At 45.3% G+C, this 27,361-nt stretch overlaps 2 long non-coding RNA genes across 2 annotated transcripts in view; both read left to right on the forward strand.

The window, feature by feature from the left end:
* The first annotated feature begins 7,378 nt into the window (after nucleotides 1-7,378).
* On the forward strand, nucleotides 7,379-9,294 carry LOC109306706. Its single transcript, XR_002100081.1, has 2 exons — nucleotides 7,379-7,441; nucleotides 9,027-9,294. It is a non-coding gene; the product is annotated as an uncharacterized LOC109306706 (long non-coding RNA).
* Nucleotides 9,295-17,579: 8,285 nt separating this feature from the next.
* The window catches only part of LOC109306707, a 14,027-nt gene continuing 4,245 nt past the window's right edge, over nucleotides 17,580-27,361 (forward strand). The window contains exons 1-2 of the long non-coding RNA XR_002100082.1: nucleotides 17,580-17,799; nucleotides 18,386-18,497. This is a non-coding gene — a long non-coding RNA (uncharacterized LOC109306707). The remainder of the gene's footprint in view (nucleotides 17,800-18,385; nucleotides 18,498-27,361) is intronic.

The raw sequence follows: 27,361 nt of genomic DNA on the forward strand, positions 1-27,361 counted from the left end.
GCTGTGCTCTGCTTGTAGTGACCTTGGGTTGATGCCAGTGTGGAGTTAGCTCCTCCTGGGAGTTCTCCTCAAGCAGATTAGCCTTCTGTGTGCTCTGATCATTATTTCTCCAGTAGAGTGTTTCACCAGTAGGATATTCAGTTAGAAATTAATTAGTGTGCAGATAATGTTGTGAATATGTAAAGTGTTACATTTTATTATAACATCTAGTTAGTTATTTCATTTAGCTTTTTCAAGCAAAAAGAAAATGTGCTATGAATTCTAACTCTTTGATCACTTAATGACATTTGGGTTCTGAGTTGCCAAGATAGGAATCTAAACTACTGACCTTGGTAAAAAGTAATTTGAAAGTACTGCAATTTGTTCTGCTTTGGAAGATAGAGCCAATAATTTAAGAAGTCATATGTTTCTTTTGGAGCTGTAAGTAATATAATCAGTTGGCCTAGCCTCATCTTTGTTTGTATTGTTGGTGCCAAATCCCCAGTCTCTACTCACTTGGGTAGGGTTTGCTGTACAAATGCATATTAAAACGACCTCTCTTCCAAAACCTTCTTGCAGGATCTGGGTACCAGGACAGAGCTGGTAAAGACAGTAAATGATAATGCCTTGCACTTGCTTAGCACCGTCTGCTAGAAGATGGCAAATCACCTCATAACAACAGAAGAAATATCTATGAGGAAGGTTTTTGAATACAGATGTGTAAAGGTACAGAAGTTGAAACCTAAGTTTCAGCTTCCCTACCATGCAACTCTATTGACTGAGGGGGGAGCTCAGAGTGGAATTGAAATTCAGTAGATAATTCTCAAAGTAATAATCTTAGACAACTGTATGTTTGTCCTTCATCTCCAAACTTTGGCATTGTGAAGGGGTTGGGAAGATGCTCCAGACCCTTGTGTATGTAAGTGTGGATAATTTTTATAAGTGGAAGTGGGCTGGCTATGTCATTTGGTTTTCTCATCCTATCACCTTTTGTTTCAAAATACTGAATAGCACTGTGAAATTGCAGGCAAGTTGCTAACTAAAACCAAAAGAAAGAAAATGCTACCCTTCATAAAAGGGATCCAGCAGGAATGTGGAGCTGGCAGAAGAAAGCTTCTAGTGAAATCCTCATTGTCTGGTTTGAATTGGCACTAAGGATGGTAAATCTCTCCAACACATTCCTCACTCAACCATTCCACTGTAGGAGAGACAACACATGTCTAGGCTGGCAAATCACATTTTTGTTGTGAGTCCTAGCAACATTTAATCTTATCTATTTATTTTCTTTTGCAGTGTATATGGTGGTTAATGAAAAATAGCTGCCTAACAAATGGCTTTGCTGAATACCAATAGTGTTATTTTTTAGTTTAGAGATGTACCAGTGCACAGAGGTCATATTGCAACATTGGTTGTAGAACTTCTCATGGAGTTCATGGAGGAGTTCCACTTCAGGGGTCTGATCCAAAGCTAGTTAAGGTTAACAGAAGTACTTCCATTGGCTTTAATGGACTTTGAATCAGGTCCAAAATGCAAAAGAGGACATGGCCCTCAGATGACTAAATGAATTGAAAAGGAACAAGTGTCTGTGAGTGTTTGTATAATGACCTCACTGTAAGCACTTGTCCAGGAGGGTCAGGTATAGTCATGTGTCTGAGCTCCCATTAGTTTTGGACACAAGGGCAGATCCTGGGGTGGGAGGTGTGCACTTACAATTGCCTTTAATTCCTGGTTTACCCGAAGTTGGAAACCAACTGCCAGGCAGAGAAAGTAACATTTCTATTGAGGCAGCAGTGAGAGAATCACTGGACTTCCTGGAGCATTATAGTCTACCTGATTCCCACTGAAGTCTTCATTCCACGGGGGTTAATGTCCTGACTCTCCTTTTTAATAGCCTTGATGTTCCATTAATCAAACAATCCTTTCTTTTGCAATTCTGCTGTCTGTTAGTTGCTCTTGGTAATGTAGCTACTATTTTACAGCCCTGAAGACTGTTTTAAACTCTAGCTAAAGCCATTACCTCAGGTGCGGTAATAACTCAGGTGAACATTAACTTAGGTGTGGATACAGTGTTCAGTGAACCATTGGATGCCGTGTGAAAATGCTCAAGAAGGTTTGATTCTGTTTCATGAATCTGAAAAAAGTACTTTTAATTCTAATGACTACAGGACTAATGAAACAACATCTTTTGTTTATTTTTCCCTAGTTTGTTATGTTTTTTACATGATAAAGCAAATTAATCCACGTTCCAAAAAGCTTAGACTTGTTTTTTGCTTTGATCTTAAATTGAATAACAGTCCCTAGCAGATTAGTAAAGCTTCTGGTTTTTTTTTTAACTGGAGAAAAATGTGTTGTTAATGTGTGATGATGCACCATACTATCTGCAGCTCCTTTTCAAAATCCTAGATCCACCCATGTTTGGATCCATCACTTTTTTTTTGATTCACAGAGGTCACAGCTCAGTAATGTACTGAAGGCTCATTGGGCTGTTTTCAGACCATCCATTATGATTTTGATCACGTGCAACAGAGTGTCTGGGAACCCATTTAAGCATCAGTATGCATAAGCTCTGGAACACGAGCGCCCTTCAGTTCTGCACAGTACAGTGCCTGTGCAAAGCAGATAATGCAGATAGTACATTCCCTACAACAGATAAGAAGAACACTCTGCAGGCCTCCTCGAATTAGATGAGTTGATTTAATTTACATATCTTAAAAACATAAATTTTGTTTTTTTGGCATAGACACAAGAGACTAGGGATCAGGAGGTGCTTTTCATATCAGAAACAATCTTTTTACAGGCCAGGAGCTCTCAGCCATTTTCGTCTCATAAGACTCTCTTCTGTTACATACTTTTATTCTTCGGGTTTACTTGAAGAGAAAAAATCTCCTTTTTGAATGGAATACATAGCATATAATAAATTCTGCTGAGCCACTCAGTCCTTATTGAGAGCATAGTATTCTGTCATAGTAAGTTGTACGGTAGTATTGGCAATGGATAAAGTTAAAACTATTGGGACTAGAGGTCACTCAACACAGAGGTCAGGACCAAATAGGATCGAGTCTTAGAAGACCAAGTTTGTCAAAAAATGGATTCTGGTTTACAGATTTGAAACAAAACAACAGTGCTGGACATTCATGCCTCTCTTTTTGAAAAATGGTCAGGATTGGAAGGACACCCCTCTGCTCCCCTTATGAGTTAAAAATATTTTGACAAAAACTTGTTCAGAAACATTTTGCCACATTTTTCTGAGTTCAGAAAGACTGACCAGCTCTAATTATTCAACACAGTTAACTCCTCCAGCAACTGAGGTATTCATTTGTTGGATGGCACACCTGCCAACATCCTTGAAATGTATTGGCTTTTTTGAAGGAAAGTGGAATCCTAATAAGGAAAGGAACTTATTACATTTCATCATCTAACTGCTCAGCATTGAAAGTGAACACTTCGGGTCACTTGAATAAGCCCTTTACATATCTGTTAACATACTAATGCCAATATAGTTCATCAGCACAAAAAAAGCTGCTTCTGCAGTGTCAAGAAACATTATTTAAGATCTGCAAAGTTACCCCAGGTAGCATCTGCTTCATACCATCTTTATCCAGTGACACATTTCTGGCCCCAGCCTTATCATAAAGTAAAAATGCTGTACGTAGTTGTTAATAGCTGGCACACTACTTGGCCAAATGACAGCTAAATATATTTGTAGTTACTTTTATCGTCAGCTTGGTTTTGATCTTCAGAATCCAGTCTGAAGAGCACTGCATGAAAGCCAATGCATTTCACTTAAACAACAGTCTGGAATATACTGCTTAGCACAATGATATTACCCTGTTTTCAAAGCTTATTGCAAGATATTTACTTGCCTATAGTCAACATCTTTGGAACATCATAAGCAGAAAACAAACCATCAACAAACTGTATTAATATTTAAAAATATATTTAATTATTTATGGCTCAGCTTTTGTATCTTCTGTTTATAAAACTTTAGGATTAAGGAGTAGCCTTGAGATGTGTTTCTCACTGATCAGCACAGTACCATGGGGAACAGGTTATAGGGATTTTATGCATCAAAGATCTTCAGCAACATTTAGCTAACACAGAAGTAATATAATGAAGTCACTTTATGTACCATGGATTACGAGGTTTGGTTGCAGTCTGTGTATGCAAAATTCAGTGCAGCCTTTTGAGTTATTATATATAACCAGGGATCCTGGTTTTCCCTGATAAAAAATTGCAAATTCTTTGATTACCAGCCCCAAATCTGTGATTAAAATGAAATAGCACTATATATATAGGTATCAACCGAACACAATGTTTTACTGATATAATTACAATTTTAAAGCAATTTGGAATCCAACCAGTGCCTCAATCACTACAGTAAAATGAATTTTAAGTACCTATTAATTTTGGTATTTGATTTGGGGTTTTTTATCATACAAGAACAGGGCTCCCCCTGCCACCTTAGCTCACTAGGAAGCAGGTCCAGGCTCCTCACCCCCAAGCCACAGTCCCGCCAGCCCTGCTGATGCCCCTCACCTCCCACCCACACCCATCCCTGCCCTGTTGGTGCTCCTTACTCCCCTCCCCACCCACAGACCCCCTGGCCCTGCTGGAGGGGTCCGCCCAGGCAAGGTTCCCTCTAAGGTGCTCACATGCATGGCTGCACACAACTAAAAGTGTGGCTGCACACAGCTTTTTCAAGGCCACGCACCAGGAGAGGTAGGGACAGGAGCCTGGCATGGGCTCTGTGCCAGGGCACCCTCCAGCCTTGGCCCCCTGCCTCCAGCCCCCGGCCCCAGCCTCTGACCCCCAGCCTCTCGGCTCCAGCCCCTGGCCTCCAGGCCTAGGTCCCAGCCCCCGGGCCCCAGCCCCCTTCAATAAATGTCCCATGCTGGACCGAGGCAGCACTCTCACAGACCGAAGGGGCACGCTCATGGACCACTACTCCTTAGAGGGAACATTGCTCCCAGCTGCCAGGGCTATGGGGCCATTGACCTGGGTCTGCAACCCCCTGTACCTGTGTGTGAGCGGCTGCCTGCAGGAGTACCTGAGCCCCGGCGGCTGCAGGAGAACCCAACCGTGCCTGCAACCCCGAGCCCCAGCAGCTGCCTGCAGGAGGCTGCTGAGGCCTGAAATGGGAGCCTGGCTTCTCTCTCCTACAGGCAGCATGGCCAGAGAGGAGCCCCTGGGGGCTGCATGTATGGGCTGCCCACTGTGGGCTCAGGTGGGGGGATGGGGCTGACTCCCCACTGCTGTGCACACTCCTGGTGGGGGGCAGAGGGGGCTTGTGCCCCCCAGATCTGTGCACAGGGCAGGGGCAGGTGTGGGCTGCCTGCTGTAGGCTTGGGCTCCCTGCCCTGCTGATGTCCCCTGGGGCCTCTGAAGAACTACACATCTTTACAGATGCAATAAGATACTTTCCTGATTCTGATCCTTTACATTAGGATCTTGCCAGAAGCCACACTTTGGGCATCCAGTGAGTGAAATAGGATATGACTCTGTCATCTCACTCCACCCTTCTTGAATTCCTGAAAATCGTAAGTACAGAAGGTGAGCGGATCCTTGCCACTTTCTGTGACTTAATCTTAAGGCTTACTAAAGGCACATGACAAAAGCATATACACTAAGGTTGTGTTTTTTGTGTTTTTTTTAGGGAACTGAGCAGGTTGAAACAGGATTCCACAAAGACGCTTAAGTATTATTTACACACTGTGACAGAGCACCTTTGGTGCCTGCCACTTTCAGGTTTAGTTCAGGCAGCGGGGCAGCCAGCAGGTGTGGTCCAGCCTGATGAGGTGGTCACATGACCACAGGAGGACCTTGTGATTGGAGGAGGGGGTGAAGCAGCCTCCACTTTAACCCAGCCCTCAGAGCTGAGCCAGCAGTCTGCTGCTGGCAGATAGAAGGACACCACCTAGCTGAGCTGCTGCTTGAAACATCCTTGGAGGTAAGGGCAGGTGCTATGGGGGTGGCAGGAGGCTCCTGGTCCTGGGTATGACCGAAAACTACACCCTACTGGGGAAGGATGACCTAGTGGGACTGCCCAAGGTGTAGCATTTCCCCAGAAATGCCAGACCAGTTGCTTCCCCAGTGAAAGGTGGGTAGGAGCACCTTATAAACTCAGCCCCCGCACCCTGGTGGGTTACCCAATTGTAGGGCCAGGCATGCCTAGGGAGAGGCACCTGAGCCCCTTCAGATGTAAGACCCTGATGGCCCAAAAATGGGTTACTCAGTTGTAGGGGCCAGGCATGCCTAGAGGGTGGCACCTGAGTCCCACAAGGTGCAAGACCCCAGTGGTCCCAAAGGGAGGGGTCAGAAGAGTGGTCCCAGAGAGAGGGGGCAGAAATACATGTTGAGGCCTGCACAGATTAGGGTGCACAGTGGCAACCTGAAGTGCTGTTCATGAGGGGTATAGAGTTGGGTCTGCTCAGGAGGACCTGAACTGCTACACAGGGGGTGGGCTGAGTAGGGTTGCAGGGGTGACCTAAAGTGCAGCACATGAGCCAACCCCCACAAGAGTATTGATCTAAGAAGGTGGCCCTAATAAGATGGCATGAATGGAAGGCTGGAAGCGACCTTACCATTCACCAGAGCACCTGGTGTATGCCGGTTTGTCAGATGTCGCCGTTGTCCCCAAGAAGGATAGTCAATGATCGGGACAAGTTCCAAAGGGCCCTCAGTGGTTCTCTCCTGCCATAACTTTGCTGAAATAAATATGTTGTACATTCCATCCTACCTGGTACCCTTCTTCAATCCTTTTGTCAATCTTCCCATTTTGGTGCTCCACCTCCCCTACACCCCACCTAGCGCCAACCAGTGATGTCATATCCCAGTGTTTGGGTCATGGTCTTGGTACACATCTTGACTGTCCAAAATGGTAAGCCATATATAGATGAAAGTTCACTTCACTCAGCACTTGCCTCAGAGGGGCTGACTTAGCTTCTATCTGTGCCTGGGTTACCTGGTCCCTCAGTGTCAATCTCAATCCTTTTAGCCTGTCACTGTTGTGGACAGCTGTCTCTCTTTTTCTCTGCAGGCTCCGAGACAGCCGAGTCTGCCTCGAAGGTGTCTGGAGTCCATGGATCTACTGCTGTTAAGTAGTGGTGCCCTTCTGGGCTCTTTCTCTCTCTCAGCCCCCTCTCAGGGCTGCCACCAGTTGGCTTCTGCAGTGCACAGGTCTCCCCTGGGACAACAAGTGCCTGCAGGGGAACCCACTTCTGGTCCCTTGGGCTTCCTGCTCATTGGGGGTTTTTATCCCCAGTTCTGTGGGCCGGCCGGCAAATCGGCATCAGCACGCAGGCATGAAACGTGCCTACACCTGCGTGGGAGCCCATCCTGGCTCAGCTGGTTTTTTTGATGTTTTTTTTTTCTTTTGCCGACATACTTTCTCTTGCTGCAGCTCTGTGCCTGCTGCTCCTTCAGCTCAGAGTGGTCTCACGCCAACTTCAATCTCCAACCCCAGGTAAGTTCCCCTTTGAAGTTTTTCTTTTTATTACAAAGGCCCTAGTGGGAGGGTATAGTTGAAGCCCCAGGGAGGGGGCAGAAAGGTCAAGGTAAGTCCATGGACACCTGAGGCCACAGTTGGGCCAGAGGCCAAGAGCCTGGTAGATCCTCAAGTGTGGTGAAGCTGAGTGTAGGTCAGAGCAAAACCCCAGTAAGCCCTCAGATGTTGTGAGGCTGAGTTTGGGTCATAAGGTTAAGAACTGTCCAGTGTGAGTGCACTGTGACTGTGAGCTCCAGTGGGGAGTGAGAGTCCCATGTGAGACTCTGGAGCTTTGGTTATAGTGTGAGGCACTGTAGCAAAATGGATGCCATCTGTGAGGCATGGGACACGGTATAGGGTAGGTCAGAGCAGTGTATATCGCCCTAGGCATCGGGACATTAAGATGGGCAGCTTCTCACTTACTACATTGTGTTTATTAAACAGCAAGGCATGGCAGAAAAGACTGGACAGACTGCCCTTTGGGCAGGCTGATGTTGAGTTCCAGCCCTGAGCAAGCTACCTGTCGCACACACCCAATACTTCCTATCCAATGCAGCATGTTACCTGTGGCAAGTTGAAGAGTGTTGTTGATATATTGGGCATTACACTAGTAGTTGTGTGTGAGAGTTATCCCCACATTTTAATAGACCAACACTTAAGTAGGATGGTTTAGACAGGGATACTCCTGCCTTGAGCAGGGTGTTGGACTAGATGGCCTCATGAGGCTCCTTTTAGCCCTACTTATCTGGGATTTCAGCAGGTCATTCAGAACTGTCCTTCTAAGCAGCCAGGGGCTGAATGCTCTTCTAGGCTACATCAGTGGGGGCCATGCACCCATGGACTGCAGCAGGGTAAGTCACAGACCCCCAAGGCTGCATAGCATGTGGACACCCTCCCCCTGCTGCATCATGTACCTGTGGCCCTCCAAGCACTGCACCACATGCCTATGTAGGACCCCCTGCTCCGCTTTACCATGCAGTCTAATACCGCATAAAGCGTGTGCCCCCTGCTGCTGCACTGTTTGCCAGAGCAGCTTCAAGCTCATCCGCAGCTCTGTCACACTGGGGCGGGGGCAGGCAGTGAAATCCAGAGGACATTTGCAGCTAGAGGTATAGGGGAAGCGGCAGTTGAGTGAGAGCCCAGGGCCTGCAAGTTGGACCACTCTGGCATAGCTAGCAACAGAATCTAGGTTTCTAGATTCCCAGGCTAGTGTCCTATCCATTTGAGCATATGGTCTCCTCTCCCATGTTAATAACAAAAAGTTAGGTTGCAGGGTGAAATGATTTTGGTGGCCTCTGACCAGTTCTCAATGGACAGATGTCCATATTAAATGATGCCTTTGATGGCAGCCTCAGGAGAGAGGCAGAAGGATTAAATCAAGTATAAAGATTGATCTACCCTCTCACTGAGTGGCTGAATTAAAGGAGTTGGATTTTCTTAGCTTCTACAGGGAGTTCATCTGTTCTATATTACAAGAGTATTCCTGCTGGGCATTACTTTTATCTCTTACTCAGAGGAAGCTTCTGAAACTTTTTTTTTTTTTTTTGCATTTGAAATACCCTAGGTTGTGAAGGATTTTCAAAAAGAAAAGTTGTCTTGGGAAAGAGACCCTGGGCCTTCTGGAAAGTTTTTTGTAATTCTACCCTCTGCCAATTCTTGAATTTCTTCTGCACACTAAACTACTACAAATACAAGGAATGGAGGAAGGAGATGTTAAAAGAGATTCATTATCAGAGCTGAGGGTTTTTACAACAATTCTAACATATTGGCTGGAGTGCTCACAAATAAACCTACACATCTGAAAGTGAATAAACTTTCCTACCCACAAGCAATAGTAAAATATAACAGGGTTTATTAAATAGAAAAAAGGGGACAAGCACATAACCGTTAGGGAGAAGGTTCAGAGTTAGTCTCTAAGGGTGTTTTTTACATGTGCTCTGGGAGTGGGGAGGGGCTCTTTAATTAGAGAAGCTCTCATATATAAGTGTCCCCATGCTTCAAAATGGAGCCAGGGGTGCGTTGGAGCTTTAGTAAAAGTGCCCCCCCCACCATTTGAAGCTCGGGGACACTGATACATGAGACACAGAGGCTGACTGGAGCTGGACTAATTGAATCTACACTGATGTGCTGTAATTACAGCACATTGGAGCAGCCTCCTGGATTGTGTGCAGGCAGCTTAAGGCGCCACCCTGTCCTGCCTTCTGTCTGACTTCTGGTTAACATGGCCAATCCCTATAACTCTTAGGGAAATCCTTAAAAGTTAATTACTGGCTCACTCCAGCCAACTATTGACAACTTACCCAAGTCACTGCTATCAGACCTCTTTCCCATTCTACACAGGATAAAGTTTGTAACTAAGTGGCAAGCTACTAGCTCCAACCTCTTCCCTGTCCCCAGGATGACACAGGTTATCCCTTCAAAGAAGGGGACATTTTTGATCTCTTACAAAACAAATCAAGATGAGCTCTATTACATAGCCCAGCCACTAGGTGTTGCCACTACCATCCAGAGGCCATACCAGCAAAAGAGGCAGGTGTTAGGTCACAGAGATTACAATCCATTTTACTACCAACAATTGCTACCACTGCTGCTCCTTAGCTCTTCAGGCTGCGTGTAGAACCCTAGGTCTTTTGGCCCTAAGCTGCATAGCAACAGACTCAGAAACTTTAGCTCAATTTTTGGAACAAATGAGGCTTCAACCTAAACATACAAGAGGAATTAATCTCTACAAATACTTTTTCCCTCAATACTTAGTGGCAAATTGAAATGCCATTCACCAAGAGCAACTCATCTGTGGAATATCTCCACCTTTTCCCTTTTACTCTTGATCCAATAATCAATCCACTCTGCAGTGGGCACATGCATGTGTAACCCTTCTGCTGGGCACCAGTTGGCAGCAAAAAGGACTGAGTTCACATTTTTGGGATACCTTCTGCATTGCAAGGGGCTCCATTGCTCCTAGAGACTTGGTGGAGCACTGACCTCCACTTCTGCATGGTGGCTTTGAGGATTTAACTGAAGCTTTTGTCAGCATACTCTACCCCAAAATTCCTAGTCCCAGTCCGAACTCTGATGGGCAGAAAACTGTAAAACAACAATGGTCTGGACACAATGAGGGGGAGGGAGGTGGCCCTCTTCCAGTCCCCCCAATATATAACAGAAGCACATGCTTTACCATACACAACCCCAAGTGTATGCAGGTGTTACATATATGAGCCACTTTACTGCACATAGGACAACTCTAATGCACAGTAAAGCCTAACTGTCTACACATGCGCTGGACTTGCTGCACACTAAATTCATCTAATGCGCCATTTGCTAGTACCAATGCATATACCCAATCCCTGCGGCAGGTGCTGCCCCCAACCACTTCACATGGGCCTGTGGGGCTGGAGCCGCTGCCTGGAGATGTGGGGCTCCCAGCTTTGACTCCAGGCAGGGCAGGAGGTGCTGGTACTGGGGTCGGGTCACTCTCTCCCTCACATCTGGCCGTGTGCCACTCCCTACTCCCCACCAAATGTCAGGGCAGCCCAGCAGCAGGCTGCTGCAGCAGAGGGGAGGGGTGCAAATGCAGCCAGGGAAGAAAGGCAGAGTACGTCATCATGTGCTTTCTGCCGCTGATCTGGGAGCGTGCACCCCCCAGGAAGAGCCTGGCACAGGCCCCCCAGCCCACAGCTCTCCCAGGGGGCGCACAGCGGCAAGAACCATGCCCCCCCTGCCCCATGCCCACTGACAACTCCCCCCGCTTTGCTCCATGCTGCAGCCCTGGGAGCAGCTGATGGGCTGTGCCATGCCTCTGCCCCCTCCCCTTTCCTAGCCTGACTACCTCCCTCCCTCATCATCAGTTTCCCCCTGATTTAAACTGTTTTTTTTCTGTTTTCTTCCTTTTATCCTGATTTCATCCTGGTTTTTGTTTCAAAGATAAGCCCTGAAAAATTCCCAGTTTATTATTTTTTAATAAAAATGGAGAATGTGGAACACGAATTATTCGTATCTGCTATCACAGTGTATAAATAAAATACACCTATTATTGAATGGAGAGGTCATGATCGGTCTGAGGGTTTGGGTCCACCTGCAACAAGGTATCTGGGTCACAAATCCAGTGCAAGCAAAGTGACTCAAATCAGGTAGCAGTGGACCCGGGAGAGTTTCTCTCATAGGAAATAACTCTACGTACACTTTTCCCTGTTTTAATTCCTCCAGGGGACCATGAGTGGAGAGTTTGGGATTCTCCACTCCCACAGACTAGGAGGGAAGGGGAGCAGCCAGTGGCAGAAGGCCACCTCTTTCTCTCCCTAAAAACTCTGCTCTCTGACAGTTTGGTTAATATGGGCCCTGCAGAGGGCAGACATCCCATCTCTTTAGGTAACCTGAGTTGGGTACATTCCTGAGGGAGGGGGAAAACTTGCTCCCTCTGCCTACATGATTGGCATCACATACCTGGGTGAGGGGCTTATGCTCCCTAATGTTCTAAGCAATGCCAGCCTGATTGGAGGGGGCTAGAGACCCTGCCAGTCTGCCTGGCAACCAGTAATGCATTTCAAATTGGTTGGCTGGCAGCCAACAGGTGCTGGCCTCCATTGGACCAGGCAAATAGGTCATAAAGTTTATATAAATTAAGGACGGCCAAGGAAGAGGGGCAGTAGCCATGATGAAAACTCAGAGAGAGAAGAGCTGGACCATCTGAAACTTGCTCTCTCTCTTGAAACTCATGATTAATGAACTGCCTGCCTCCAGAGGGAATCTCCACCTGCCTCTGGATGATACTCGTAAGTAAGCTACCTGAGATCTAAGTAGATATATAGCTTGCAATAACTCTGATGCATAATCAAAGGCTACCCAGCCATCCTGTTTGATCTATGGGATTTCTCTGATATTGCTCTACCCTGTACCCTATTCCAAACCGACTCCTTGTAACCAATAAGGTTCTCCTTTGTACCTAGTATGGGAGACTTATTGGGAGAGGGGCTAGATTATACCTTGGGGTCCCCTTGGTTCAGCTGACTAAGGGAGACTGCTATTTGTGCTTCAGTCTGAGGGAAGCACCCCAAGGTCTTGAAGTGGGTTAACTACTCTCGAGGGCTACTAGGCCTGTGTTTTCCAGGCTGGACCCTGAGTGGCAGCGGTGCTACCCCCAGGCTACCGGGTGTGCTCTAGGAAGAGGGTTGGCTAGACATGAGGCGCCCCCAGGAAGGCACTGGAGTCTGGAAGGTGGTCAGGTGCAGTGAGGTGGGTGGCTCAGTGCAGGAGCACCCCCTAGTGGCCTGCCACACAGCCATCAGCTACTCCCTGCCAACTCCCCAGGATGACAAGCAGGCAGGGCCTTTTTGCCACTGATCCCCTTCCCTCCTGGACTGGTCTAGAAAGGGAGGGGTGTAGCAGCCACTGCTCCCTGTCTCTTCCCTAAACTGGGCAGCTCCTAGATTAAGGTAAAGGCAAAGGGCTTCTTTTTGTGCCCCCGTCCCCAACAGCTGGGTAGCAGTGAAGGCAACTTAAAAGCTGGTGAAATGGGATTTGGGTCTCCAAGCCTGGTTCCCAGCTACACTGGCTTTCTCTTGCAGCCTGCACTGCTTAGCTGTGTGGTGCAGGTGGCAAGGGAACTGGGCCTGCCTCTCCTTAGGGTAGGAAGCAGGGCAGACCAACCACCCGCTTCTCACATTGGAGTCCCAGGTGTGCAGACTAGGCAGGGGCTTTGCCACAGGGCTCAGACTACTTGTCTCCCAGAGCATGGGAGGTAAGCAAAGGTAGCAATGCTGCCCCCTTCCTGCTTCTCAGTCCAGAGCCCTCAGTGTGAGAACTGGGCATAGGGCTTTGCCCCACCTCTCCTGGAATGAAAAACTGGACCAGCCCACACTTTCCCTAGACTGGGATCATCCCAGTTTCAGGAAGGTACAAGGAATATGGGAAATGGGGTGGTTGCAAACTGAATGTGTACTGCTACCTCTTCCAAAATCATTTCTAGCAGTGGAGGATTTCTGCTGATAGAAATGAACATGTCCAGACTGATGATTCACAGATGTATCTGCAGTAGATGCGGATCAGAAAAAGGGACACCTATTTATAAAAAATAGGAAAAAGCTTAGGTCATTCAGGAAACACACAGTCATGCATGATCTAAAAGACTAAAGATATAGAAAAACAGCAAATCATGAATGAATAGCAAATACTAAGAGCAACCACTTTGACACTTACGAATAACAAATATAAATACATCACACAACATTAATTAACAATTAACACTTTTTAACAAATATGCTGCTGCTGGGCAATTTGCATTTAAATTAAAAAACAACAGCAATAAACATCTCTCTTTCTTGTCAGTGGCTACAAAGGGCTGTTTGGGATAGATGACTCATTTGGATTGTACATTGTCAATAAATAAATGAACAGAGGACAAGAAATGTAAACATCACACCAAGGAGACTCTGTAATGGAGATCAATGAACTAGTTAATCTGCTAGAATAGATCCAGCAGGTGCTGGACCATAGTTTTGTTAAGCCCTTGATACTTGTCAGCCTGTGTTTCCAAGTTTGGTATAAGAATTCAGTCACAGTAGAAGACTGAGGAGCTCATTTGTTTTCTTTTATAAACTGCTAATTTAATTATTCCAAGGAGGAAGTTGGAGTGAACAGGCCTATGGAAGCTGAAGAAGGGTTTGGCTGTGCACAGGCCCAAAGTCTTTATTCATGTGTGAAAGGACTGATAGTGAGGATGGAAGCAATAGCCATGTCCTGCATTGTGTCACTAGTGCTGCCCAACTTGAGCCTAAACTTTCTCCCACTGTTTGGCCCTTGTTCTACTGAGAGCAGGATCTGACTTTGTTAAATGTATTTTCAAGGTTCTTAGGAAGATACAAACTGCTAGACTGGGTCATAGGTAATCTTGAGGAGCAGGGGATGACAAGTACCCAAGCCAAAGGAGAATACAGACCAGAAGGTCAAAACCAGAGTCCAAGTCAAAATGCTAGTCAATAAGCAAGGTCCACATCCATACTCCAGACAGTGCCCCAGTGTTCAGAGCCAAACAGGTTAAAAGCAGGAGCTGAGAACCAGATAGGAACTAGACAGAAGGGGAACAGGAACAGCTGCTGGAGGCTGTGGATCACCAACCAGCCAAAGGCTAACTCAAGGCCCTGGGCCTAGCCTACTCTGCAGCCAATGAGCTTGTTTCTCGCAGCTGGTGTCACTCTGAAAGCAGGTGGGTGTAATGAGGGTGCAAACACAAGTAACGGAGTGCTTGTTTGATGATGCAATGACTAAGGATGGCTTTGCTTTTCACTATGGCTTGTAGCTCTGTTTGAAACTGTTGCAGCTTAGCGCCCTGACAGCCCCCCTCTGGACTTAACAAACCCTGTCGCAGCAATGCTAGGAAACCATGAGGAGATTAGTCTCTAGCTTGGCATCATCTGAAACTCGTTCTATGCATCATTCCTTCTGAAGCCCTCTGGGGCATGCATGAAATGCTGAGGATCGCCTGTGCAGCCACTTCAGTGATGATGATGATGATGTTGACTTGATAGCCCCCTGCTCTATAAGTGGGGCTCCTAGCCACCATCACAACAAAAATAAATAAGACTTAATGAATGTGGCTTATGAACACATGAGTGACTAATCCTTACCCTGTGTCTAATTAGGGAAATAAATGGGGTGTCTTAAAATCCCACTGTACACCAGACAAGTTTTCCTGTTAATATTTAATATCCAGTTGCTACTACACGCATAGAAAAAGCATCTAGTGGTGCTCTACAAGGGTGTCACAGCAACTAAATACAGTCCTAGAAATTAATTCCACTTATGTAAGAAGAGATTGCTTCTTTTTTCACTCAGGAACCAACTTTCATCACTGGAACTCCCTTGTAAAACAACTGGCATTTTTACATAACCATCAGTGAGTTGTGGTAGAGGTAAACTTTGAGCTGAGGGATTGCTGATGATGACAATGAACAATGCAGGACTCTATTTCTACTTTCAAACATGTTAAGTAATTTTCTGTGTTAGGCCCACAGGCCCAAATGGGTTTTAAAAATATTAACTGTGTTTTGAAGTGTAAGAGAAGTTTTTTTGATATTTTTTTCTGGCTACAGAAACTTACCTGCTGAATAGGTACATTTATTATTTCAGTGTGTGCGTGCATGCAACTCTAAGTCATTGTTCGGACATATCTATAGGTATTTTCTTTGTCATGCCTCTACTTTCAATAAGTAATGTGTGTGTACACACACACACTATTTATTGAAAATAGGGGCATGGCAAAGACAATACCCATATATATGTCCAAGCATGCATTCATACTTATGCATGCACATGCACACATGTGCATGCACATGTCCCCCCCCACACACGTGCACACACACACGCACGCTCACACACACATACACTTCTGCCTGTCCAAGGAGGCTGATTTGTATGCAAAGGATGAGCCAGATGGAAAATATGGGCAGTCAGCAATCTGAAGAAGTTTCCAAAGTAGCTGATCTGTCAGAGGAGTCTCTAGCATCTAAGAATGCGAAGGGAAAAGAAGAGGATTTCTCCCCCTTCTACTCTCTCTCTCTTTCTCTCTCATTTTCTTGTACTAAGCTCAATAAATTTTTTATAAGGACATTTTTAGGTCAGAAATGCTTTTTAATGAATATTTTTTTCCCCATCAATAACTGAAACCTAAAAAAGGAAAAAGGCATCTTGTAGATCTCCTTAAGTGGAAAATCCCCCTTCAAAGTTGTCTGATAGTGATCTCCCAAACAGCTGTCAGTCCTGACAGGTGGCAAGAAGCCTAGAATGTGCTATTCTTAGATCAAGAAAATATAAGTAGGTCAAGTTACAGTGGTTCTTGTAAACATCATCTCCACTGGAATCAGAAAATGATACAAGGTCAGAAAGTTGTAAAAACAGCATTTGGGGAGGAAAGAATGCCATGAGAGTTTTAATCTTAAAATATCTCTCCTTTGGTCTCATCTCAAACCTTACCCAATTATTTTTGTTTTGAATCTTGTCTGAAGTAGAAGCGTTTGGGATTTTTGTTATACAATGGAGTCTTTTCCGAGGCAGTAACTCCCTTGACAAGAATAAGGATAGCAGTTTGGTGATGTCTTGTTTACTTAAGCATGGCAAGGTAAAGCTAGAGACATCAAACAAACTGAGAAGGAAGTTGCAACTTGATAAGGCCTTAACACATGCTAGCAAAATATAATGCATACAGGACTGTAACAGCCATCTTAGTCATTGCACGTTACAGCCCTATTTAGTGGCATTCAGATTAATGCTCTGCTATGCTGATCCCTCCAAATTCTTCACCTTTCCCTGCAAATGTGATGCTGAGCTCTTTACAGGCACCTGTTAATGAATCCTGGCAATACATGTTCAAGCAGGCAAGAAAGGGGGTTCCTAATTTGCAGATGAGGAAACAGAGGCACCGCAAAGTGTGAAGATGAAGTCTTTTGCCCTTACTCTTATGCTTTTACCACATGGGTAGTACATCATTCCATGAGGCTTAAATGTGGCTTTTGAAGGAGCAAGACACTACTCAGCATAATTAAGGGTGGCAAAACTCTGGCTTTCCCTGTCTTGCTCAATACCATACTCCAAGTCCCTGGCAAGTGGGATTATCAGTCAGGAATTCTTACTTCCCCATCTTATTATCAGGCCTTTTTTCCTGAAGAAATTTCCTGTCTTTTCTCTAGTTTCTAACGACCGGGAAGGCAATTCCCTAAATGCAAATTAGCTGCTATCTTACTATCTACCTACAGGTTTTGCAGAGGGCTCATCATTATCATTTCTAAGCATTTATATCTCTCCTTTCACTTCTACATCTCTGTCTCCCATCAAAGTCTTCCAGACTTTTTGAGCTATTTATACCGCCTGGTTGCCAGTCAGAACTGCAGGAGCAGAGGTTGTTCATATCTGGCCACTCCTGAAAGACAGCGGTTAAGAGGCAGAGGCAGAGGCAGAGCAGGCTGACCACTGGAGCTAGTTGCTTGTGCAGGAACCGAGTATGCAGCAACTTTTAAAGGACAGTAGCAAATGACTTCCTCCAGTGCTGTCTGTGCAACCAGGGAGCTCTGGAGTTGTGCCTCTGAAACAGAATAGGTCTGGTGCTGCCCCAAAAGGGCAAGCACTGCACCTCACTAAGGCTGTGGCTAACTGCCATAGTCTAGTCCTTTAAAATCATAGGGATTGGGAGAATGCCTGCAGACCTGGAGCTTCCACCAGACTGACAGTCCTTTTTTATTCTGAGGAGGATGGATTCACTGCCTCCCAGCTAACCAAATATTTTGTGCAATACAGAGCATTCGAGCTTATTTGAAAGAAACTACCATCAATAGAAAAATCCAAGGCTGAAAGTAAGGCTGATGTTCCAGCAGTTTGCTACTGTCCTAGCTAACCCCTGCATTATCAACTTTAAGAGATGTACTTCAGCCTTGCTTTGATGTGTACAATAAATTCCACCTCTCTCTCCCTTTCTCAAGGGGACATATTATACTTTCTGCTTGCTCCTCATCATATGGACCTAAAAGGATTGTTAGCAAATTAAACTGTTTTAATTTATTACAATAATGTCCCAGTAAATTGGATACAGAGTTTAACCTTGTGTTCTTCCATTTATTTCCAAATGTTTACCTAAATTTGGTCTCTGGTTCCTTGTTGCGTCCAACAAACTTCTTAAATCTTCCTAGTTTGCAGTCTATTCAAATTTTGTTTCTATTCTTATTCCTCCTAGGTGTAATGTTACACTTCAGGGATATCCTCTCCTCAGCTTGCCTAACTTTAGCTCAAGTTTGTATTTCAATACATATGAAAGCCTTTCCATGTAGCATTCAGCTATTTGTTCTCGACTGTAAATTTTTACTTAAAGACATGGAAGACCTTTACAGTCACCTTGAGGGAGGCAGTGAGCCTAAAACCCTGGTCTCTATTTTGTATTTGTAGGGATCAGCCTATGGAAGAATAGAATGGCATGAGAGAGGACTTCTGTATTTAATGACAGATATTACTCCAGAAGGCTATCCCAAAGTAATCCTGATGGACACAGCATCGAGCAGTAAGCTTTCAGCACACTAAATACTGTATAAAATAATTTGAACCCAACTGTATCCCAGAAACCGGGTAAAAAGTCCTGACAGCCCTGGCTTTTAAGCAGGGTAGAACTGCCAACTCGAATAATGTTACTGGGAGTCTCATAACATTTGTTTGGTTCTTTCTTTCTCCTTTTATTTCCAGTTCCTTGAGTTATGTTGTTATACCAGAATCTCAGCTTTCATTTAAAAACAGCACATCTTGAAAGTTCACAGTTGCAAAGAGAAACTTGAAAACATAAACCCAAGGGGCTTTAAAACTAGGAGGCAACTACAATCAGAACCAAATCAATTTATTTTCAAATGTTGGCATTTTAAAGAAAGGCTTATGAATTTTGGAGCCTGATACATTAACTTGAAAACTTGCTGTTTGCCATAGTATAGGTACAGATATTTTCTGACTACACAATAGTTTTTAAGGGGAGGAGATCACTGCGATATAACAATGTACCTTGCCTCACTTCTATTTGTGAGTTAGACTGGACCTACATGTTTTTACCAAGCAGAAATGCAGGCAATCCACTCAAAACAGTTTCAACTAACAGAAGGACATACAGAACCAACATTACATGTACAAGCATGTGCAATTCTGAAAGGTTTGTGAGTAGTAAAAAAATGAGATGGAACACGATACCGAGCTAACTTAGAACTGCAACACACAGGGCAAAATAAGCAAACAAAAACCAGCTGCAGTTAAATCAAAGAAAAGCAAATATCATCTATGTAATGTAGGTATAGTGCAGGTTTGATGTGTAGTTTTCTAGACATTTTTCCTCTAGGTGGCTTAGGAAGAGGCTGGCATGTTCTGGTGTAAGGTCCTCCCCAAATTCTTTATGGTATTTTGTGTTAGCGAGTTGTCTGTCAGCTTCACTGATGTAGTCTTGACAGTTGAGGATGACTATAGCTCCACCTTTGTTCTCTGGTTTGCTTACTATTTTGTAGTTTCTAGAAAACTGCACCATCAAACCTGCATTATACATCACAAAGATGATATTTTCATTATCTGGACTGAATACCTGGACTCATTTACTGACTTCCATCACAAGTTTAACTAGTATAACCCCCTGATCAAACTTTCTCTGGACTTATTCCTACAGTTTTGTTGATGTTCTAGATACCACAGTCCATATTCAGGATGACATCCTAAAAATCACTACATACAGAAAACCCTGAGAACACCATACCTATGTCCACAAGATCAGCAATCATCCCAAGCACACCAAAAAAGCTGTTTTCTGTAGCTGGGTCCTCATATACCACCTCAACTTTTCTGAGAACATTCTTGATGCCCACCTGACCAGTCTAAAACCTGCCTTTATACATACAACAGGGATACTCTATTAGGCAAATAGATGGCACATCTGAAAGAGCTATCCAAATATGCTGTAGTAACCTGCTACAGTACAAAAAGAAAACTTCCTGCAACCGCACATCGCTGGTGGTCCCCTACCAACCCCCACTGGAACATATCAAAAGAACCACCAGAAAAAACAACCTATACGCAACAAAGATCAGACCTTGGGAGAAGTATTCCCAGCTCCTCCATTCATGGCTTTGAAGTAGCCCCCTAACCTTGCCCTACTCATCATCAGAAGCAAACTCCCCACTGCCCAACAGACATCAAGTGAAACACAGCCTTGCCTTGGCAAGGAATACTTAACCTGTCAGCACACTTCCACTGCCACTACTATCAAAACCCCTTCACCAGAAACCCATCAGAAATCGTGGTTCCTACACATGCCTTTCCCAAAACATGATACATCTGATCCAGTGCACAAAGTGCCCTCATGGCAACTATGTAGGTGAAACTAAACAGCAACTATGCACCAGAATGAACACTCACAGAAAAAAATATAAAGGATGGAGACATACATACCATAAGGAGCACATTTCTCACATAACAACCACTCCCTCTATGACCTCATTAGTCTTGTGCTCAAGGGAAATCTACCTAATGTCTTTAAATGGTGAACTTGGAAACAAAAATTCATAAGTTGGCTGGACAGTAAGAACCAAGGACTAAACGCTGATATTGGGTTTATGGCACATTATAATTTATCCAACTCCTGAATTCTTCTACACAGGGAAGGTAAGAGTGACCCTCCTCCATTTTTATAGCACTTGATCTCCCAGTAGTCAGCTTCATTTCTTCTGTTAATTGTGTGTCTGCTATCCTTGAGATTTCTCCCAGTCCCTTCCCTCTGCTGTACCCGGCTTTCTGTGATCAGACTTGATGAAGATGTCTTGCATTCAATAGCTTGTCCAACTTTATCCCAACTTCATAGTTGGCCCAATAAAAGATATCATCCTAAGAAATCTGTACTTCTTGCGTAATGTTTGGACCATCCCAGCTACGACATCACTCTTACACTATCCTGATAAACATGAAATACTTGGCTTTCCCAGTATCCATGTGATGCAAGCGATAACACTGACTCCATTTTACAGATATATGGGTGGTAGTGCGACCACTCTCTACCCCTTATTGTCTACCCCTTAGTGTCTAAAGCTAAGACACTAGGCAGCAATGAATTCAAGATTCATCTAGTGGGAGACAAAAGACGGAACTTGACACTGTAGCCCAGAGATTTGGACAATTCCCTGAGAGTGGAAAGTTGTGAGTTCTGGCCTCTGTCCCTGAGTGCTGTTTACATACTTTATATTAAATGGGCCCTGGGAGCAGGGGCCAGAACCCAGGGTTCCCCAACTCCCAGGGGAGTGTTCGCCTCACTGGCCTACAGAATTATGCTCTCACTTGCACTTACTTTCACCCTGCTGTTCCTGGCATGGTGTCAACAGGAGACTTAAAAAGAATCACAAAAAGTACAAAAAAGGGAAATAAAAATATAAAAGTTCAGAGAAAAATTCAGTTTCAGATCCTGGCTCCACAGCCTCACCCAAAGTAGGAGAATTTTCTGATTCAAGCTCAGAGCAGAACAAAAATTACAATACAGCAAATTTTATTTCCCAATGGCAAATGTGTTACCAAGTCCAGACAAATGATTCTACCACCCAGATCTGACCAAAGGAGTTATTAATTTGGGAGGCTAAAGGCAAATACTTGCTTCCCAAGTCCACCTCTGAGATGGCTATTTTGCTGACTCTTCCTTTGAGGGCGTTATGAGGGATGAATGGGGTTATCCTAGTGAGGAAGGCCTACAAACTGGCATGCAAAAGCCATATATTAGATGCAAGAGCCAAAGGACGCCATAACAGAAATATCAAATGGAAGTTCTGGCATATGACTACATCAGAAAGTGATTGCTTTCTCAAATTGATAACTGGCAGAAAGGTGGAGGTGACCCTTGGGAGGCATTTTGGGGGCTTCCCTGGCTGTTCTCAGAGCATTGTTTGTCACTACCTCCTTTGCAAAACCACAGTGTCCAGGCTGTGCAAACTAAAAGCTGGGATGACAGGGGCCAGGTTTACTTTAAGTCTATCCTCATGAAAAATACCCATAGCAACTATTTTCATCATGGATGCCTCACTGGAGGCAATGACATACTCAGCAAGCATCATGGTCTCCGGTTCAGCATGAGGTGGCACTTGTATTTAGGCCACTGGACTGTGAATGTTCACTCCAAGCAAACCTGTGTTCACCTAGATTCACAGTCTCCCTGTTCAGAGGAATGTTATGCAGTGGTAGTGGCAGACAGTGCTTCCAAAATTAAGTAGTCCTAGTCCCTCTCTTCTCTGCATGGTGCTGTGGGAAGGGACTACAAGCCCAAGAATAGGCAGAAATATTCCTTTCATCTGTTCTCATTACAGAAGGACCAAAGAAAAATTGCAGATGTATTGAAGGAAACCATGGAGCTAGTGGTGACACATAGGGGGTGTACCCCTTGAGAGTGTACCCCCTGACCAGCCACGCTCACTGCTTAGGTGATGAGTGCAGGGGGGAGGCAGGTGGGAGCACTGTGGGGGGACCACCCCACTTGCTGACTGCTTGCTGGGGGTGCAGGGGCCCCCCCTGACTAAGGCGGCACCAGTTGCCCATGCATGGAGCTGTGAATCAGGCTGAAAAAAACAGAGGCTGGGAGGACCTTTTAGAGATCACTATCACAAGAAAACATTGTGTCTGGCTTAAGTTTACTATCCTAGAATATCCCACTTCTTCAATAACTTATGGTGAAAGCTGGAAAGTATGTGTGATTGCATGTGATAGGCTGCAACACTGAACTCCCTCCAGAAATGTAGAGAGGAAAGCAACATCCTATATATCACAGAACTGAAGGCCAGGTAAAAGTGCTAACAATCAGAGATGCTTAAGCTTTTGTGAGCAACAGCTCACTGTGAGAGAGGCTGTGTGCAGAAAGGTAATTATCAAGTGAAAAATCTCCTGTTTGTCACCATGCTTTTCCAGCTTTTGAGCCAAAACCTTTGCCTTTCAGAAGCAGAAGGCTCTGAACAGGTGCAGTAGTTCTACTGAAAAACATTGGCCACTGAGAAGTCATTCATGGGGATATTTCATTTCCCAGGTGGGGCAAACTGAAAAACTTTCCACTGCTTTTCTCTGTAGTGGAATGAAGTAGAGAGTTGTGAGTAGAGCAACAAAAGTGATTTTGACGTGCAGGTTTTCAGGTACAGCTCCCCAGTACAGAGAGAATAAATGCACTGAACTGCTACCTAACTCCATAGATTGTAGAGAGAGTAACAGAACTGCCATGCTGGGAATTGTCTGCTGCATCTTCCCTCACCCTTCTCACATCACGTGGAACCATGTACGCAGGCACGTAGCATTTGGCACCTAGTTTCTAGAAGGGAACTCTCAAGTTCTGTACCCAGCGGACACAAAAGCACCTATACACGTTCCCAATGCCTACTCTGATGTGAACACTGATGATTAACTGAGTTTGCTGAAGCGTTCTAATTAGCACACTCTGTTAGCCTCGGTGTATTCAGCATCCCCGCATTTCAAAATCCCCGCTTTAGTTAAAGCATCCCCACTCTAACCATACGCATGGATCTCAGAGGCAAAACCAGCAGCAGCAGAAAGGAGGAGTCAGAAGGAGGAACAGGATGTGAGGGGGAGGAGACAGGAAAAACAAGAGAGTTAGGGAGGCTGGGGGAGGACAGCAGCCCTGTAACAGCTCTGTAAGAAACTGCTATAATAAAGACACTGTTTATATTAAGTAGGGGGCTGTTGCTTGAGTACCCACACAGGGTCACATGAAACATGGTGGCAGCAGAAAGTCTGTGAGGAAGCCCAAGAGAAGAGAGAGACCTGAGCCCCAGCTGTGATTCAAACACATTGCGAGAAGCATGGAGGGACTGAAGCCCTCAGGACAGCTGGATTTCAACACAAAGAGCCTGGCACAGGCCTGGACACAATGGAAGCAAAAATTCAGTTTGTATATGGAGTTAACCACGGCTGATAAAGAAGAGAAAATGAAGGTAAAGCTGTTTTACTATCTAGTGGGGGAAAAGGCCATGAAGTAAGTGTGACACTGATGCCAGGGAACCTGGACACACTAGAACAGTTAATAGAAGTGTTTGATGCATACTGTGACCCCAGGAAAAATGAGACTGTAGAGAGAGATCAGTTTTTCACCCAAAACCAAGAGGAAGAGGAAGGAATAGAGGCCTATATCACAGCACTGAAAACTCTGTCATCCTCATGTAACTTTGGAGACATAAAAGACTCTATAATCAAGGGTAGGATTGTGTGTGGCGCATGGGACTCTGCCCTGAGGGAGAGACTACTAAGAGAGGTAGATCTAACCCTGGAAAAATGTCACCAAATTGCAAGGGCGGCAGAATTGTCTAAACACAGAATCAAAATGATATCAACGGCCATGTGTACAGAGCAGGTTCAAAGGCTCAACCTAAAGGACTCTGGAAAGCAGGAACCTGACAGGCCAACTGCAAACACCGACAACATGATTCAGTGCATGTACTGTGGAAAGCTACATGGAAGGTGGCAGAAAGATGCCCAACCTATGGAAAAGAGCAAAATATGCGGAAAACAGAATCAGTTCAGGGGGTCAGTGTCATAGCCACCCAAAGAGAAAAAAACCCCAGTCCACTCAGTGATGAAGGATCAGGAGACTACAAATGAGGAGGAAGCTTTCAGTGTAAATTTGACAGATTCATAGACTCATAGGATACACACATTACAGAAAAAACCAGGCAACAACTCAGCCATATGTGCAACAATGATGCTAGAGCAAAGACCTATAAGATTGTGGAGCCATTTGCAATGTCCTTCCTGTGAATCTATTGAGAAGCAGCATCAGAATGGAAAAATGTCACCAAACTGCCTGGAATTTATAGTGATTGACAGGGCGGACACCCATCCACTGCTGGGTAGCTGGGCAGCACAGGCCATGGATTTAATTACGGTGCAACACCACAACATGCTCCAGGTCACAGAAGAGCAAGAACAGTCATTATGTTCACTACCTAGCATTCTGTTAAGATATGCAGACATATTCCATGGGACTGGACTCTTTGAAGGCAAACTGAAGTTAGAAAGAGATCCACAGGTGCAACCAGTATGACTCCCAGAGTTCCACTAGCCTTGCTGGAGCCACTGAAGAAATAATTGACAAACCTACAGAAAAAAGGCATCATCACACCAGTTGAAAAAAGCACTGACTGGATCAGCAGCCTAGTAGTAGTAAGGAAGCCGTCAGGCAAGCTGAGAATCTGCATTGATCCGGAACCACTTAACACGGCACTCAAATAAAGCCACTACCCACTGCCAATGATTGAGGATGTACTACCTGACCTGTCTAGGGCAAAAGTGTTCACAGTTTGTGATGTCAAGAATGGATGTTGGCATGTGGAGCTAGATGAATCATCCAGCCACCTGACAACCTTTGGCAGGTATCACTGGTTAAGGATGCCCATGGGGATCAGCCCAGCTCTGGAAGTTTTCCAGCAGAAGCTGAACCAGGAGCTGGCAGGTCTTCCGGGTATCAAAATTGTGGTTGATGGTATTCTTGTCATAGGAGAAGGGGATGATAAGGAAAAGGTGAGCTGTGACTGTGATGCCAAACTGCAACAACTCCTTAACAGATGCCGGGAGAGGAACATTAAACGAATGCTGACAAAATACTGCTGAGAAGAACTAAGTACCCTACATTGATCATCTGCTGACTTCAGAAGGACTATGGCCAGACCCGGAGAAAGTGAGAGCCATTATAGAGAGGCACAGGCCACAGGATGTCAAAGGCATCCAGCGCCTTATTGGGATGGTTAACTGTCGGTCCAAATTTTGTGCACACTTGTTTAATGCTTGTGAGCCACTCAGGTTGCTAACTCACAATGATGCAGCCTGGGAATGGGCACAGACCCAAGAGGAGGCATTCAGAAGAATTAAAAAACTCATCAGTGAGGCTCCAACACTGAAGTACTACAACACAGCTGAGCAACTAATACAACAATGTGATGCATCAGAAGGAGGTCTGGGAGTAGTACTGATGCAGAAACAGCAGCCCATAGCTTTTGCTAGTAGAGCAATGACTGAAACTGAAAGGAGATATGGACAGATAGAAAAGGAATTACTAGCAGTATTGTTTGGACTGGAACGGTTTCATCAGTTCACCTTTGGACAGACAGTAGATGTGCGATCAGATTACAAACCATTAGAGATCATAATGAAAAAACCCTTGCTGAGTGCTTCCACACATGCAAGCATGTGCACTTACAGCAGGTCAAATCGAAGGAGTGCAAATTTGAGCCGGGGCTTATTGCTTCAGTGCACGGGCTCGGACATGCACTTTGTTGTGGAGCAAATTGTGCCACTTAGGGCAAAATAACCCTGCCTGGCTCCTCCCAGATCTTCAGCCGGGGGAGCTAAAGCCTGGGCCAGCACCTGTCCTGGCCCCAGCAGTATAAAAAGCCAAACTGGCTCAGGGCTACTAGTTTTCAGGAGCTTTTGGGGCCCAGCCAATTGGTACCTGGGGACACTACCCCTTGTGCCAGCTGGATTGCTGAAGCAGCCCTGAGAGTTCCCTGCACCCTCTACCCACTGCAGCAGTCTGGCAGTGGGGGCTGCTGCCTGGCTGTGACCTGCCGGACTCAGATGGGGACTGCAAAGCCAGTAGAGGCATCTGCCTCTCGGGGCCAGCTGCCAGTGGACTGCGGTTGCAGGTGTTGGCCTTTGTGCAGCACTACTGCCATTTGTGCCCCCTGCCTGGCCATCTGGGCAGCTATCACCTGGAAGATGTTCTGGGTGTTGTGGCCAGTCAAAGCATGTCCTCCTGGCCCCATTTGGCTAGGAGGTCAGCCACAGCCAGCTGGGCCCAAGGTGCCAGCTCTGAGCAGGCAGGGTCCTGCCACTGGCCTCCCTAGCAGGAATTCTGGTGTTCCCTATTGGAAAACTGAAAAATTCCTGATAAAAAAAATCCCAAAGTCACTCTCTAAAATACCACCAAATCCATGTTCCTCCACAGGTAAACAAAAGACCACTATAAAGTGAGAGAGAGAGCGAGACAGACAGCGATCAGTTGGACAATGTTTTATTAATATATCTACAGTGTTAAAGCAAGTCTCTTATAATAATAAAGTGAACTCTAAATACAGGTTTCATGAATTCATGAATACATATTTTGCTGCCCTCCCACAGGGCGATGGCCCCCACACAAGGGATTGGTCCCCCGCACAAGGGATTCAGCCCCCCAACGGGGGGTTCATCCCCCACACAAAGGGTTCAGCCCCCAGTAGGGGGTTCATTCCCCACACAAAGTGTTCAGCCGCCTAACAGGGGGTTCATCCCCCACACAAGGGGTACAGCCCCCCAGTGAGGGCCAAATGGCCCCTTCAGGGGTGACCACCCCCTGCAAGGCCCACATGCCCCCCAGGCCCCCAGTTGCTGCCACACCTG

This window comes from Crocodylus porosus, unplaced genomic scaffold, assembly GCF_001723895.1.
Source record: "Crocodylus porosus isolate Cpor-Errol unplaced genomic scaffold, CroPor_comp1, whole genome shotgun sequence".
Lineage (NCBI taxonomy): Eukaryota > Metazoa > Chordata > Crocodylia > Crocodylidae > Crocodylus > Crocodylus porosus.